The 18,093-nt window shown below is 40.5% G+C and overlaps 1 protein-coding gene across 8 annotated transcripts in view; it reads left to right on the forward strand.

The window, feature by feature from the left end:
- Positions 1–18,093, forward strand: part of RHOBTB1 (Rho related BTB domain containing 1) — a 140,047-nt gene that overhangs the window by 43,295 nt on the left and 78,659 nt on the right. The window contains exon 1 of one of the 8 annotated variants that reach the window (XM_017855497.1): positions 17,362–17,474. The exons of 6 other annotated variants lie outside the window; for them this stretch is intronic. The gene's annotated coding sequence lies outside the window, so the exon portion shown is untranslated. Of the gene's footprint in view, positions 1–17,361; positions 17,475–18,093 lie in introns of those variants that run through there. One more of the 8 variants, XM_017855504.1, reaches the window with a different exon arrangement.

Consider the following 18,093-nt stretch of genomic DNA (forward strand, 5'->3'; position numbering starts at 1 on the left):
GACAGAAGGAAACTGTGTCTAAAAAAAAAAGAAAAAAAAAGTTATAAATGACCACTGCATTAATAGCATTGCAATAACATATTCATAGAAAAATAACTTACCTTCTTTAGAATGTATAGCTTGTAAAAGCACTTTCATATATACAGCAATACATTTGAACTTCATGGTGATCCTAGGTGGGTATGGTTAAGTCCATTTCAGATGTCTCTAAGAATCTGAGAGGTTGGGGGAGTTTCTCAAGGTCACATAGTTTGAAAATTGCTAAGTTGATTCTCAGACAAGCGTTCACCTGAATCTAGATCCATGTGACATTCTTATGAGGCTATATTTACTACATCATTGTATTCATTTTATTGTACAAGGCAGTCTACTTATATGTTGATGTAAAATATTCACAATGGTGCTATTATTGTGTGAGAGGCAATATACTTAATGCACCGTTATTATTTGCCCCCTTTTAGAGAGGAGAAAGCGGAGCTTCTGCAAGGTCACATAATACATCCAGAATTGTACCGCTAGTAAGCAGTGAAGCCAGGGTTCTAATCCAAGTATGTCCAACTCTAGGCATACTGTGTCTCATAGTATGTTCTTACTACTATAAGGTTTCCTATGTGTTCACAAGGACATTGATGTGAGCTCTGTTTTGAGTGTAATTTGCATGGCATGCCACAGTGCCTCTTGAGCATCAACAGAAGACCAACTGAAGTCACCTGGGAAGCCCCAGGGTCCTTTGAGAATGACAGCCCCACACCCCTTTCCTTTAGTTGGCTAAAGGGCTAGAAGAAAAAGGGGCTGGGTAAAGCACAGTTAACTGACTCTCTGAGTACAGGACAGATAGAGTTAGTGAATCCCCATACTTAGCACCCTCCACCCCCACGAACCCCAAGTCAATTAAAAGATAAAGAAGAGATTTAGAAGGAAAGAATTTGACGATGACCACAATCCTGTTGTCAGCCCTGTGGACATCATGGTGACAAAACATCTTCCTGAAGTAGTAATAACAAGCTCATGGATATTAGCAGGGTAAGCAATGGGGTAGCTGCCAAGAGGCAGCACCCACTGACATCCATGGTGCAGGCCAGTAGGGGTAGCTGCCAGGGTAGCCCAAGAGGCCACAGAAAATGCAATCTAATTGTAATCATTTCAAGTTATTTACGACTTGGATTATGATCGCCCATAAATAAGAAAGCATCAGATGTATGGTGGGGACATGATCCAAGAGGAATATAACTTAAACCCCACTTATGAATATTTCCAGTATTAATATTCCATGCAACCAAATAGTTCAAACTCATACAGATACTATGAATATGACTTTCAGATAAAACAGTCATTTATTTGGTACAATATGTTATGTTACAAATACAGATCATTAAATTTCTAGTTCTCTAAGGGCATATTTTGTTCGTGTGAGTAGTTTATTTACAACTGGCAAGAACCACATGTCTGACTAGACGTCAGACAGTTGTATTACTTACGTAAACATACTATTTGATTAAATTCACCAGCATAATCAATAGGGGGTTCTGGTTGTCACATTAATTACATTCTATGGAAATTCTATGGAAGCATCATTTAATTAGATTTTTCACTTAGTACTTACCAGAGTATAAGAAATGTCATCATAGTTTTTTGCACATAGTAATGAAATCATTGGTACATTACCAAGATTAAATCATACAAGAATGTCTACCCTTCTGTTTTCCTCTCTGCTAAAATTATAAAGCTTCTTACAGTACCACCTGTGATGATAGGCAGGATACACAGAATTTCAAAGCTTTCTACAACACCTACCAATCTCCATGTCAGAACAAATTAGTATTTCTAGCCTACTGTTTATTATTATGGCATTTTAGAGCTTAATAGCTCAATCTTAACATTAATACATCTGCCTTTATTGTGTGTTTAATATGTGCAGTGAATATGTTAAGTGCTCCATTTACATAATTGTATTTAATCTTCAAAGAAACACTTCGAGGTTTCCTTCCCGTTATACAAAGGAAGAAACTGAGGCACAGATCACTTAGATGGTAAAGAAGAGAGCCAGGATTGACTCCCAGTTCTGATTCATTCCAAGTCCCATCTAGCTATTTTTTAGTTGCAGAAACAGGCCTAGAGAGATAAAGTGTCTTTCCAAAGTACACATAACTGGAAAGTGGCAGAGACAAAACGCACTCAGGTTTTCTGACTCCTGCCTGTTATTTTTATTGCCAGAGCCCTCACTATAGGACTGAGAAGTTCAGCTACTTGTTTGTTTGTTTGTTTCATTTTTGTTTCAGCCAATAGCAGCCAGGCTTGGAGACATGTGAGCAATATCCATTAGCACTGCTGCCTGTGATGTGCAGAGCAATCACATTTTTAATGGACTGTGTGTCTGAGTCCTTTCTTGTCCACGTAGCTTTTAAAGTGATCTGGAGTAAATCTGTTGCTCACTTGGCAATCAGTATTTGGCGTTGTTCCTCAAATGGTGGAGTTAGATATCTGGATTTTGCTTTCTCCCACATTCCTGGAAACTCTTCCCAGAGAGTGCCATACTGTAGGACTCTTCTTCAAGGGCAAGAACTGTGACTGTTTCATAACGAAACTTTCAGTCTAAACAGCAAGTATGTGGTCATGCCTTTCCCTTGCTTTAAACATTCAGATAAGAGTTTGTTTTGTATTGTTTTAATCACAGACGGGTGTTACGTTTTACCAATTGCTTATTTGTATCTGTTGAAATGAACATATGGTTTTCTGTTTTACTAATGTGGTAATTTATGACTGATTTTTGAATGTTGAGGCAACTGCATTCCTGACCACTTAGTCCTGATCCTATCCTTTGTATATACTGGGAGGCAGGGCTAATTGGAGGCCATCAAAGTAACAGTTTACCAAAATGAAGATGCCACTATATTAATTACAAAATGAAGTCTTTTTATTTAAATATCCTACTCTGGGCCAGGCACGGTGCCTCACACCTGTAATCACAGCACTTTGGGAGTCCTAGGCAGGAGGATCACTTAAGCCGAGGAGCTGGAGACCAGCCTGCACAACGTGGCGAAACCTCTTCGCTACTAAAACTACAAAAATTTACTGGGCATGGTGGTGCACGCCGGTAATCCCAGCTACTCAGGAGACTGAGGTAGGAGGATCACCTCATCCCAGGCAGTCAAGGCAGTGAACTGTGATCGTGCGTCTGTACTCCAGCGTGGGCGACAGAGTGAGACCCCTTTTTGAGCAAACAAACAAAACAACAACATAAACCCAAAAAGCTTCTACTCTGTCTTCTTTGTTGAAGATGTGGTTGGTGGTTGATATTTTGTGAGATTTTCCTGAAAAAAATATATTTTGGAAATCCATATCTATAGAGTATTTCAATTCCAAGTTTTGCTCTATAGATCCATTTATTCCTACTCTTCAAACAAAAAAGAAAAATTTTAACTTCTCTGACCTGTGCAATATTAAGGTCCTAAACCTCTTTTTTTTTTTTTTTTTTTTTGAGACGGAGTCTCGCTCTGTCGCCCGGGCTGGAGTGCAATGGCCGGATCTCAGCTCACTGCAAGCTCCGCCTCCTGGGTTTACGCCATTCTCCTGCCTCAGTCTCCCGAGTAGCTGGGACTACAGGCGCCCGCCACCTCGCCCGGCTAGTTTTTTGTATTTTTAGTAGAGACGGGGTTTCACCGTGTTAGCCAGGATGGTCTCGATCTCCTGACCTCGTGATCCGCCCGTCTCGGCCTCCCAAAGTGCTGGGATTACAGGCTTGAGCCACCGCGCCCGGCCTAAACCTCTTAAAAACTAAAAATCTGTTGAGTTCCTTTTGCAAGACGGCTGGCTCAGAAGTTTGGGTTTCTAAAGAAATGAGAGTTTAACATTTTTATATTGGACATATTTTCAGAAAATTTAGAATCCCATTAGTGTTCTTTATAACATGCTGTGCTCAAAACTAAATTTTTTCGGGCTTCAACCTTATGCATATAAAAATGGGTTCAATTCAAGTTCCTTATGATTTCTTTCCTTTAGAGGTGCTTGACTTTTCTGCCTCCTTTAGTTTGGCACTGGGTGTTTTGTGTACGGAGTCTTTTCACCACATGTCCTGAGGACCCAGTTACTGACTTACTAATGAGATTAACTGTGGGGTCTATATCTGTTCCGGCAGGCACTGACAAGTGGTGTCTGCTCACAGTAAGTCACTCCACTTTTCAGTAATACTGTACCATGGTTGTGAATTTGAGTTTCATTTAGACTTCCAGTTTTAATCCTTGAACTCCCCTTTCTAGGGATGTGGTATTACACAAGTGACTAAACCTCACCATCCCTCAGCTTTCCTGTCTGTACAGTGGGAATGATAAACGAGATACAGCAGGAAAAGCACCGAACAGTGTGTCATCTATGGAGTGAGCATTCAATAAATATCATTACCATTGAACAAGTTATTATGAATCTTTCAGTTATTCAGAAGCATGTTATCAAATTTCCAGGTTATCCAAAACCCTTTTTTTTTTTCTTTTACCTCTACTTACTCACTTGGATCGGCCTTTTAGCACTTTCAATATCATTTTAGCATTTGATTCAGTTTGGTTGGTTTCAAGGGTGGGAGAAGAGGGGAATTTGTGTTGACTCAAAGGCTTAGTGGTGGTTGCACCACTGCACCAATTTGGGAACCGTTTAAGTCCCTCAGAAGACTACAGTCCTGCACCACATAATGACGTATCAGTCGACTGTGAACAGCACATATGACAGCGGTCCCATAATATTATACTGGAGCTGAAAAATTCTTATTGCCTAGTCACATTACAGCCATCTGAACACTACGCATTACTCACATTCTATGATGCTGTTGCTGTAAACAAATGTATGATGCTGACAGTCATATAAAAGTACAGAACATATTAGTACAATTATGAACAGCACATAGTATTTGGTAATGATAACAAGGGACTCTATTACTGGTTTATGTGTTTACTATACTTTTTGTCGTTACTTTAGAGTGTGCTCCTGTTTATACATATTTTAAGTTAACTGTCAAACAGCCTTAGGCTGGTCTTTCCGGAGGTATTCCAGAAGAAGGCATTGTTATCATAGGAGAGGACAGCTCCATATATGTTATTGCCCCAGAAGACAAAATTGTTATAAATATAACAAAATGTTTAAATGAAAAATACTTCATCAACCATAACAGCACATTCTTAGTGTTCAAGAGAGTGATAATGTTCTTTTTTCAAGCTGTAAACAAGTTTGATGTACATATGGGTTCCTGTTTCCCTTACATTCAAACTCTGGACCCTTCTGAGTATCTGTAACTGACACATTGTAGACCACAAATTTAGACTAAGGGGAATGCTTTCTAATACTGAGTCAGCTGCCTCTCTGCTACCCTAATTACTCTGTTTTATAGTCACATTTTCCAGTGGGACAAAATGTGGAAGTGAAAGACAGTGATACTGATGATCCTGACCCTGTGTAAGCCTAGGCTAATGTGTGTGTTTGTGTTCTAGATTTTAACAAAAAAAAGTCTAAAAAATAACAAAATGAAAATAAAACACTTAAAAAAATTGAAACAGGTTATACAATAAGGATATAAAGAAGATATTTTTGTACAGCTCTACAATGTGTTTGTATTTTAAGCCAAATGTTATTGTAAAATAGCCAAAAGGTTTTTAAAAAATTACGTTTGCAAAATAAAAAAGTTATAGTAACCTAAGATTAATTTATTAATGAAGAAAGAAAAATATTATCTTATAAATATAGTGTAGCCTAAGAGTACAGTGCTTATAAAGTCTACAGGAATGTATAGTGATGTCCTAGGCCTTCACATTCACCCACTATTTACTCACTGACTCACCCAGAACAACTTCCAGTCCTGCATGTTCCATTCCTAGTAAGTGCCCTATACGGGTGTATCATTTTTTTAACCTTTTATTCATATTTTTACTGTACCTTGTCTATGTTTAAATACACAAATACTGATCATTGTGTTGCAGTTGCCTACAGGATTCAATCCAGTAACATGTTGTACAGGTTTGTAGCCTAGAAACAATGGGCTCTACCACATAGCCTAGGTGTGTAGTAGCCTATGCCATGTAGGTTTCTGTAAGCACACTGTATGATGTTTGCACAATGATGAAATTGCCTAAGGACATGTTTCTCAGAATCTTTCCCTGTTGTTAAGGGATACATGACTGTATTACCAGACTATTAACAAATGAGGCCCACTGTAATACTTTTGCAGAATACCACATGATAGTAGTTCAATGTGTTTAGTGAGAAAATTAATGACCAAAAGTTGTTATAAATGTAACAAAATGTTTAAATGAAAAATACTTCATCAATCAGGATAGTCCATCCTTAGTGTTCAAGATAGTGATTATGTTCTTTTTTCAAGCTGTAAACAAGTTTGGTGCACATATGGGTTCCTGTTTCCCTTTCAGTCAAACTCTGAACCCTTTTGAGTATCTGTAACTGACACATTGTAGACTACAAATTTAGACTAAGGAAATGCTTTCTTAACACTGAGTCAGCTGCCTCTCTGCTATCCTAATTGCTCTGTTTTATAATCAGCATTGCTGGTACATAGTAGTCTGGCAATTTAAATGGAAGTATTTGTGCTGTGTATTGATAGCTGGCAACTCTCTATGGTTTGGGATAGCTCAGGACAGATACTCCTTGAATAATTACCCTGCTCAATCAGAAGGAAGCATTCTTGTTATGTTGCTGTGCATGATTGATCCATGTCTGTACAGCGTTTTTTTGTTATTCACTATGATGTTCACAAAGTGTTACAAAGTGTTCACAAAGTGTTCTGTTAACATGTGAATTGATTTGCAGTATTTTAAAACCATAAAGAAGGTTCCCTTGTTGGCCAGGTGCGGTGGCTCACACCTGTAATCCCAGCACTTTGGGAGGTCGAGGCAGGTGGATCACGAGGTCAGGAGTTCAAGATCAGCCTGGCCAACATGGTGAAACCCCGTCTCTACTAAAAATACAAAAATTATCCGGGAGTGGTGGCACACGCCTATAATCCCAGCCACTCAGGAGGCTGAGGCAGGAGAATCGCTTGAACCCAGGAAGCAGAGGTTGCTGTGAGCAGAGATGGCGCCACTGCACTCCAGCCTGGGCAACAGAACCAGACTACATCGAAAAAAAGGAAAGGAAAGGAAAAAGGAAAGGAAAAGGTTCCCCTTGTCAAATAAGTATGGGCAGCTCAAGGTGGACTATTTCCCTCTTATAAATGCATAATTTACTTTCAAATATAAATGCCCTGAGAACTCGTATTAAAAATTATAATTTTCTTTAAGAAGATGATAGGCCGGGCGCGGTGGCTCACACCTGTAATCCCAGCACTTTGGGTAGCTGAGGCGGGCGGATCATGAGGTCAGGAGATTGAGACCATCCTGGCTAACATGGTGAAACCCTGTCCTTACTAAAAAAAACACAAAAAATTAGCCGGGCATGGTGGCGGGCGCCTGTAGTCCCAGCTACTCGGGAGGCAGAGGCAGGAGAATGGCATGAACCCGGGAGGTGGAGCTTGCAGTGAGCCAATATGGCGCCACTGCACTCCAGCCTGAGCAACAGAGTGAGACTGTTTCAAAAAAAAAGGGGGGGGGGGGGTTAAATGTGAACTATTTCAGAAACTTGACCATTTATGTTAAAAACTAAAAGACTATTTCCATTTTTTAAATAGTTTCACTCGGGGCTGGTACAACGGCACATACTTTGGGAAATACTACTTGACCAACTTATCTCCTTTTGTTTATTAAATTCACTATTTGGATAATTTCAAAAATGATTTTGTCACCTTTCCTTCCATCCAAGTTTTCTCCTCTCTCTCATCCCTTTTTTCAAGTAGGTTTCCAGCTTTAACAAATAAGAATACACGACACCACTGACGTTTGAATTTTAAACAAACTGAATAATCTCTTGGTACAAGTATGTCCCAAATATTGCATGGGATATTTGAATGTAACTGGGTGTCCTCTATTTTATCTGGCAACCCTAAACCCAAGGCAAATGATAGCCATCAGTGAGTAAATAATGAAACTGTCAGTTTAATTTAATAAGAAGAACATGGAAAGAATTCATTCAGTGCTCATTGAACATGTTTTTAAATATTTCCAAATTAAAAATATAAAGCCCTTTTGAGAGTGCTATGTCTTCTGTATTTTTATAATAATTTCAACATGAGGAGTGTAATAACCCTGGTGCTCTGGTCTGCCATAAACTCTTTTACTCCACTCAGAGCACTTTCATTTTACAGAGGAGGAAACTGGACTCAGAGAAGTGACTTGACTTGCCCAAGGAAATTCTCCTACAGGAGCTGATCGCTGCCAGGCTTGAGGCGTTTTCTACTTTCAAACCAATGGTCTGGATTCTCACCAGGCTAATGTTCATTGTATTTGTAGAGCCAAATAAATAATAAATAAAACTACACACACACACACACACACACACACACACACACACACACACACACTTTTAAAAAAGGTAATGGTTATAATTAGCCAAGTTTACCATTTTAATTGATTAAACCACAATAACATGGAATAGAGTTAAAATAAATTTAAAGCTTAAAATTATACTGGATATAACTTAATGTTTCTTTTAACAGGGCATTTTATTATCTCTCAATATCTCAGTCCCTCATTAATGTGTAGGAGGAAAGAGTATAAACTGAAAGTGAATTTCAAAGGGTTTTTCATGTCTCTGTGTTTCTATTTATGAACTATTGTTCAGGATATATATGCTTTGTTTTCATCATTAGCCACCTCAACTGTTTGATTGAGAAGAAACATCAAGCCCAGAAATATTACAGTATAAACAAGATACTGTTATTACTCTAGACTACACTGTTATCACTGTAATAACAGTATACTGTGCACTGTAATTACAGTATAAACAATAATGCTTATAAGAGCAACAGGTGTGATAGATTTCTTTCTATAGAGAGCAGAACTCCTTATCTTCACAGTACATGGCGTATCACCTCTGTTATTAAAAAGAGGAATTGTTTGGATTGAGGTATTGAAAACTGTTAAGACAAAAGTCGCTTAGGCACTACTTTTTATTTCCTAGGAGTGTCTCATTTCGTATTCATCCTACACAAATGCCACTGTTTCTTCAGGTGCCATGTAACTTCAGAGAAAGGCATGAGAGAAGCAGGGCCTTCAGCAAAGATATGGGATTGGCCAAGAATTAAGAAGGAAGGAGCCTCACTTTAGAACTAATGGGGTCTTGTGTGTATGGCTTATTCCCCCACTGGATAGATATGGATATTTAAACATCGAGAAATCTTTATTCTCTACTGAATAGTTGAGAATAAATGATACACTCACGAGGAGGCTAGCCTTACCCATGTTGTCCATATATTTAAATCAAATTTTATAATAACTCCATCTGTTGAAATGGGCTGTGTGTTTTTCCGCATGACTCTCCCATTTTATCTCATCAACCCGACCTTGCTGGCACAAGGTACAATCACTGTAGTATCCCGCTTGTTTCATCAGGAAGTGGAGCAATAGTTTAATTTGTTAAGGAAATAGCAAGGAATGAACTAAAGATTGCATTTTGTATTTTTCTACAAATTGTGTTTTCTTTGAATTCGTGCTTATGAGGGCATATCGCTTATCGACACCTGATCCACAAGTATCAGCTGCTTGTCAAGGACTCCGAGACTCCTGAAGTTGTCACCTCATAGAGATCAGTTCTCTTCAACTCTACTCAACCTTTAATCTACATGAAACTTTGGATATATAAAATACTAAAGTAGTTTACCTGAGTTTGATATCAGAATTGAAGATGAACTGTAGCCCATTAGTCTTTCAAGTACACAGGGTGACGTCATGCATTGTAATCAGCAGTACTTTGAATGAATAAGGAAGGGTAAATATGAAATGCTAATTATATGAAGGTAGAATATTTCTCAGTAGTACCCACTTTAAGATGAATAATAACTTTCTAAGTATTTGACCTGTGGCAAGTGACTTGCTCTTTTTGATCCTCGGCTTCCTCATCTGTAAAATGGGGATAATAGTGGTGCCTTCTTCATTAAGTCATTGTGAGGAGTTAATGAAAGTGAGTGTAAAAGCATTTGGCTCCATCCCCAACACATAGTGGGTACTTACTAAGTGCTAATTAGTATTATTACAGCTTAAAAAGACAGGTGGCGATCTTGGTGTTTAATATTATCATGCACACTAGTCCCATACTTGTTTATGACACTGTAATCTTTGTGAAACATTTTTTATGATCTCAAAGTGCCTTTTCATGGGTGATCAGTGTTCACAGTGATCACAGTAGAACAGATAACACTATAAAAGACAGTTTTAAAATTCCAGCTTTAAAATTCCAGCTTTGTCATAAATCATACAGATGGCCTTTATATATGAGTGATTAGAAGAAATTATAACTAAGGTGTCTTATAAAAGTTTTATCATTTACCATTCTCTTTTGGGGGGCAGGGGTGATGACAGAGTCTCCCTCTGTTGCCCAGGCTGGAGTGCAGTGACATGATCTCAGCTCACTGCAACCTCTGCCTCCTGGGTTCAAGCGATTCTCCTGCCTCAGCCTCCTGAGTAACTGGAATTACAGGCGCCTACCACCATGCCCAGCTAATTTTTTGTATTTTTAGTAGAGACGGGGTTTCACCATCTTGACCAGGCTGGTCTCAAATTCCTGACCTCAGGCAATCTGCCTGCCTCGGCCTCCCAAATCATTTACTATTATTAACAACCATTGACTCTGCACTTTCCTGCCCAAAGTGCCATTCAAGGCACCATGGGGATGGAGAAGCAACGAAGCTTCCGTGCCTCTCACCAAATCTTCAAGCTCCTCTAAGATTGATACCGTGACAGGATGTGAGCCTTAGCCCCTGATCCCTGGAGTCATCGGCTTATGTTTACAAGCTAAGTGATTGTGCATCTTCGATGCTGATCCTTAAGTGTTTAATGGCTTATGTCACCCACATGTGATACTGTTAACTACTTGACCATAAAGGGGGAGTTTACCAAATGATAAATTTTGGTCATATGAAATATTAAAGTAGGCATAAATATTTACAGAGCTAAGGAGACTCTGAAATTGTGTGCAGAGACAAGAATATTATTGAGTCCAGCGTAAGAAGTGAGGTCATCTTTGCTTTTAGATTAGGAACCATTATGAAAGGAGGAGTGGTGCCAATTAAGGAAAGCCTCACAATTCAGCTTCTTTCCAGGAACTGATGGTAGGTCTCCTTCCAGGACACTGGTGTTTCTAAAGCACTTGTATTCCTTTTGAAGTGGTATCTATATATACAGTTTGGTGGAAGCTTTTATGTATAATACTTAGAGACAGCATTTGGGGAGGGAGGAGTTGGGGGAATGATACAGTTGCTATATTATTAACTTTTGGCACTCCCAAATCAAATGATACCCTATGCTGCACAGCATTGTTTAAGGGGCCTCATAATGAGCCCATTTTTACACTTATGAGTAGGTGTAGAGCTTTACATCTTACAAAACATTTTCCACAAACATTATTTCATTTAGCCCTCTTAACGACTTTTTGGAAAGTTATTATTCTTGTCCCCACTTGATATATGGAACTCTGCGGTGCAGTGGGTTAAGGAAATAGCACAGAATTATGTCCTAGTTAGTGAGATGGCCAAAATACAATTCCGTTTTCTTTCTCTTTGTGCTACCCTCTGATCCCTTTAATCTGTGTTTCGTTTTGGTTTTTTAAACTTGTTTCATAAAAGAAACAGTTATATGAAACAGGTGGTCAGTCAAGATAGCCTTAAACATGCTATGACACATAAATGTAATTTATTTTTAATTAGGTAAAGTTGAAATCTAGCATTAACGCCTTTTGTAATATTAAGAATGTAGTTCATGAAATAAATTTCTCTCTCAAATGTAGATTTTTTCCAGTACAAAATCATATTTTGCTTATTAAAAGTCAAAGATACACATTATATATTAAACTGTTGTCTTTTTCTTTTCTGGAGTTGTGACATACACGTTTTTCAATCTGCTATGCCATGCCTAAACAAAGTCAGACAGATGACCATGAAAACTGTTTGCTACCTCCTCTTGTGCATGTTAAGTTAGACCAATGGAACACCATCTTGGTAGGATAAATTTTGACAGAAAGACTGTAGTTAGAGTTGCAGAATTTGCAAAATCACATTTTTACCAAGATCACCCTACCCCAACAGAAAACCTAATGAATGAATCCACACAGAAAGGACTTTAGGCAAACCCACACAAATAATTTAACATGCTATAAGAAAAGGATACCTTTTGGTCTATTTTCAGTACATAGCCTGCATTTCATTGGTGCCCAGTAAAATAGAAACTGCAATGGAAAAGACACTTTGTCTTCATAGAACTAACAATGAAAAGTGCACAGTAACTAATGCTTCTGTCTTTAAATGGGTAATGTAGGAAATGCCAAGAATAGATCCATTAGGTTAACCTGAGTATTCATGTATAAATCTGTTTCCAAAATTATGCTTTTTTTAAAAAAAAAGAAAAAAAAAAGGAAGCTTCTCCTGGAAACCACATCAATACCAACAGTCATAACTGGACTGCAAACCTAAGAGTTAATGTCCACCTGTAGCTTTTAGGGAACAGACATCACTTTTTAGTTGATTCCCACAACCAAAACTTGCTCTGACATCCCCCACAACAGTGGGAAGACAATAGGAGCTTTAGAGATCTGAAGAGTTGGTCTGAGTAATACCTGAAATAATTCCCAAGTAGTCAAAATCCTGCAGAGCTGGGCCACTCAGACTGAAGGGTTTTTCACTTTTACCCAAGTGCAAAAACTATGAACACACAGATTAGTTCAAAGACAGCCTGTGGTATTTGGGACAGAAAGGGTTAGTGATGGTAGGTTACGCCATGATGTTGACATATCCATGACATGAAAGCTGGGGAAGGGACCCTAGATGGAAGGCTGGACATCATCTTGTTTGAGACTAGTCTGACTCAGAAGCACCTTGGAGAAGTATATACTTTAGCAGGAATACTAGAGTGACTGAACGCAATAAGGTATTTTAGGAGAAACAGGTCCCAGGAGGTCAAGTCATTTTCCTTATGACCCATCAATACTTAGCATTAATGAAGAGCCTCAGAACAGTCAGTCTTTCCTGTTTGTCATCACTAGCTGGAGCCCAGCAGCCTATTAGGCCCGTGCTGTCCAGACTGACCTCATTGCTAGAAGCTAACATGTAAAATGATTTGTACAAGGCAGTTGCCACTAAACCACTGCTAAAGGCCAGTGCCCAGCCTTCTTATTCTCCTCTGTAGTCTAGAAGCATTTCCTTAAAAGTCAGAAAATCCATAAGCATGAGCAGCATAAATATGTCACCAGCAGAGCAGACATAAATATGTCTTCCTCTTTAGGGTGCCAAAAAGTTGTCGGGTGTTGTTAAAGCCACTGGCTTAACTGCAGAAATCTACTCCAACAACTGTTTCTCAATATACCTTTCTACCAAACACTTACTCTTTAAAATGGGGCCATACATGAGCTTATTCTCTTTTTATGCTTCAAACCCCTATTAGTACTAGTCCCCAAAATTTCTCTGTAACACCTGGAACTCATCATCCAGGATAATTTCTTGTAAATAGCCAATGACAGCATCACATGCTGCATCCAGAGCAGAGAGATGGACAGCATGAATCTCTCTTCTTAGGTTAGCCCTGATTGAACAAAGCCACTGCTGTGTCCAGCTGCTTTGGCCCAAGGAGGCATCTGCACCTGTCACAAGGCTCAGCTTCGGCTACACATGGCTAAGGTCTCCCTGTTTCTTACCAACCATTGAAATGCAGTCTTATAAAATAAACCTGAAAAGACCCTTTCTATAGGAGTTTTATGTAAGTACTTCTCTTACCTAAGAATGTTCTTGATAAAATTGATGGCAATAGAAATGTTGAACAATACATTTGAGTTGAAAATAGCGTTCCCTTGGGATGGTAGTACTTAATTTGCAATTTGAAAATTCTACCACCCCAGAATGTATTTTTTAAAACTCTTAAAAACTCAACAGTAAAAAGACAGACAATCCAATTATAAAATAGGCAAAAGACTTGAGCAGATATTTCAGCAAAGAGGAGATAAGAATGCCAAAAAAAGGCCAATGAAAATATATTCAACATTATTATTCATTGGGAGAATGCAAATTAAAACTACAATGAGTTGTCTCTGCACAACTACTACAACAAGTGAAACTTTGTAAAAAATGATGACAACACAAATGTTACTGAGGATGTGGAGATCTCTCATACATTACTGGTGGAAATCTGAACGGTGCAGACATTCTGGAAAATGGTTCAGCAGTTTTTTATTTAGCATGTGACCTAGCAATTGCATTATTCAGTATTCATCCCACAGAAATAAAAACTTATGCTCATACAAAACCTATACACAAATGTTTATGGAAGTGTTTTTCATAATATTAATAGCAAAATACTGGGAACTACTCAAATATCCTTCAGTGGGTGAATGGATAAACAGACTCTGGTACATCTATGCAATAAAACTTTATTCAGCAATAATAAGGAATGAACTACTGATATGTTCAACACCGTGGATGAAACTCAAGAGCATTATGCTTAGAAAAAAAAAAGTAAATCTCAAAACATTACATACTTACATTCCCATTAATATAACAGTCTCACAATAAAAAAGCTCTAGAGATGGAGAACAGATTTATGGTTGGGGGTGCAAATATAAAGAGGTAGTATGAGAGGATTCTTTTGTGATAGTGGAACAATTCTATGTCTAGATTGTGGGATTTTTTTTTAATCCTATGACTTTGATAAAATGGTTGCCATAAAAGCTAGTCTAAAGTTTTTAAGGCACCTTTGTGCGATAGAAACATGAAAGTGTTTAAATACACAATATTGTTTTAATTCCACTTAGGTACCATTTTTTATGTTTACTTAAAGGGAATGGTACTGATTCTATCAGCAAGCAATGATTTTAGTATACAAAAATTGATAGTTTCATGGAAATAACAAGAGCAGGGATACACTCATGGCAGTGATTACAGGCGTTATTTGCTATGATTCCCTTTCTCTCTTCTCCTATTGGCAAAATACAGTCTGTACTACTTGCTGCATTTTCTCCAACTTTTCCAGTCGGAGGTTTTATACGTAAAGTTTGGGGCTGCATAGTACCATGTGGCAGCATCTTTCTCTGATCACTGCCCTTGTTTGGAAGGACTTCCTAGAACAACGACTTTTACTCTGCTGTTTCTGAATTACTGTTGATACCAACTTATTTTCTTGAAAGTGCTTCCAGTTTCCCTCAGGTCTAGGCATTCAACTAGGTAATTCCAAGATGGCTGACTTTCTTTATCCCCTTTAGAAGAAACATCTTTTGGAAGCCTGTGAGCCTTGGTGTGCCCTGGGGGTGGAGGTCAAGAGCTGAAGGGTACCCTACCAGGTGGGGTCTTTGTGTGTCTTTCTGGTATAGGCGCCTGCCTATTATTTAAGAGAAGTATGACACTAAACTCTTTTTAATTTAGAACTGAGAAAATGGAAGAAACTGAGGAAAAGCAGGCTGTTAAAAAGCAGGTCAGTGATAAAATAAGACTTTGGCACAGACCACCCCAGGTGCAAATGCAACTGTCAAGACATCGGAAAACTAACTTCTCCATGCCTGTTACCTTGTCTGTAAAATAATTAGGATAATAATAGCATCTGCCTTGTCAGTTTTTGTGGGGATTACATGAGAAAATGTGTTTTAAGCCACCCAGCCCTGTACCTGCCACATATGGGGGCCGTGATACATGTTGATTCCCATTTCTTTTGAGTTTCTACCCTATTTTTTAGCTGCCAGGGCAGTTTGAAGAGAAATGGCTTGCAATGAAGAGGACTGACTGCTAGGAGTGAACAGGGTTAATTAACTTTCCCCAAGAAATTTGTACCTGAAAAGAATGTATTTTGATTAAGCCTTTCAAGATGGAGTCATTTTGTAAAATACTAAGGGAAGTCACTGTTTATTTATTTATTTTTTTCTGAGACTGAGTCTTGCTCTGTCACCCAGGCTGGAGTGCAGTGGTGCAATCTCGGCTCACTGCAACTTCCGCCTCCCAGGTTCAAGCGATTCTTCTGCCTCAGTCTCCCAAGTAGCTGAGACTACAGGCATGTGCCACCACGCCCAGCTAATTTTTGTACTTTTAATAGAGACGGGGTTTCACCATATTGGCCAGGCTGGTCTCGAACTCCTGACCTTGTGATCCGCCCACCTCAGCCTCCCGAAGCACTGGGATTACAGGCGTGAGCCACTGCGCCCGGCTGGGAAGTCAGTTTTATGCCAAGTAAATGATCACCCACCTCTTGGATGTGTTCTTGGAGTAGACACCCGTGCTTGACTTTTCACTACCCTCTCTGGTATCAAAGACTAGGACCTTGGTAACTCCATTTTCAAAGATGCTGCCATGGGAATGGCTTAAACAAAGGAGGTTACCGGTGATACCTTTCCTCGTAAAAACATTGGATTCCACTATTTTCTGGGGTCTCTGGGGGATTCGGAGAGCACCAGGCAAGCCTTTGACTTCAAGAGAGTATAAACAAGCGAGGAAAAATAGAAATATCCACTGGACTGGAATTCACCTGGGAATCTTGGCCGTAGGGTAATTCATCAGGAAACTGAAGACGCTTTCCTGGAAGAAACCGAGGGACCGAGAAGTGTTTGCTTTTAGAATTTTTTAACGCATCCTGTTTTGGGGGGATAAGCCAAAGAAGTAGCCCTTATAATAGGATGGACTCTTTTTCCCAGTCCTTCAGTATCTCAGGAACACATTACCTGAGAACTGGTGAGGCCAAGAATGACATTGTTTCCATCTTTGTATCCCCAGCTCTCTGCATACAGCCTACTCAATAAAGGTTTATTAAATGAATATATTCATTCCTCTGGGTAGCTGAACACAGTCATGTCTTTATTCCCCAGTGGTCTCTTTACAAGCTGGGAGTGATGGGTTTGTTAGGCATACTAATTTTAGCAGGCTGACTGAAAGCTCCCTGAGGGCAGGAACCCATTTGGTTGCTTTCATGTCACCTCTTTAGAGCTTGGCAAGACACCTGGCATCTTTTCACTCTATAAGCATTTATGTGAATGCATGAAAACTACCCCTGGTTCTGTCCTCAGAACTCACCGTCAGCCTGGGAGACAGAGCAGTTTCTGTGAGGCGGCATGGGCTGTCTGTGGAAGGCCACAGTCAATTTCACCTCCTCAGCCGTTTGCAGGAGGTTGTAAATCACCTCTGTACCCGGGTCGGGGTCAGCGGTGCGTCCCTACGCCCCCTGCGGGGACCCCTCCGGCCAAGTCGCAGAGGAAGGTAACCCAGAATGGAGGAGCCAGCCAGCACGTGCAGCCGCCCAGGGAGGAGGAGGCTGGGCTAACGCAGCCCTTAGTCAGCAGCTGGGCTCGGTTTTGAAACAAAAGCCAATGTCCTCCCTCGGAGTCCGCGGCCGGTCAGCTCCTAGGGGGAAGAAAGCCATGCTGCCCAGCCGGTTAGTGGCCCAACTTACTTTTCCAAAGCCTGGGACAAAGGGCCAGCAAAGGCACGGGAGTGGATGGGATGTTGGGGATGGGGTACGGGGACACAGACGGCCCAGAATCTCCCCTCCTGGCAGCGCGGGGAAAGGGCGGGGGTCTCCCATGCTCTGTGTCGGTTTGTCCCGGGCGATCCGCCTCAGTGCCCGGGCCCGTCGGGTCTGCGTAGAGCCGAGGCACCTTTGCCACCCGTGTCCCAGAGCACAGACACACCAGGCCCCGGTTTCATGAATGAAATCCAGTCGTGTGGATATAAATAGCCGCGAAGGCTGCTAACGTCACAGTGCGAGCGGCGGCCGCCACGGCGGCGGAGCGAAGTGCCGGGTGCTCCGTTCCGCTCGGCTGCCCCGCCTGGGAGCGGGGTGGGGGCAGGCGAAGGGGAGGGCTGCGGGTGGAAAGGGGCGAGCCCCTCTCGCCCGGGACTGGGAAGAGCGGCCGCGGCGCCGGGCGAGGCGGCAGGGCGAGGCAGTGCCATGCTGCCTTTGTGCAAAGTTGGGCGGCGGGCGGCGCGCCGCGCGCAGGGGCCCCGCACACCCGCAACCGCGCGCAGCCGTGGCTGCTGCTGAGTGGCGGGGG

The sequence above is a fragment of the Rhinopithecus bieti genome, unplaced genomic scaffold (assembly GCF_001698545.2).
Source record: "Rhinopithecus bieti isolate Rb0 unplaced genomic scaffold, ASM169854v2 scaffold_39703, whole genome shotgun sequence".
In the NCBI taxonomy this organism is placed as follows: domain Eukaryota; kingdom Metazoa; phylum Chordata; class Mammalia; order Primates; family Cercopithecidae; genus Rhinopithecus; species Rhinopithecus bieti.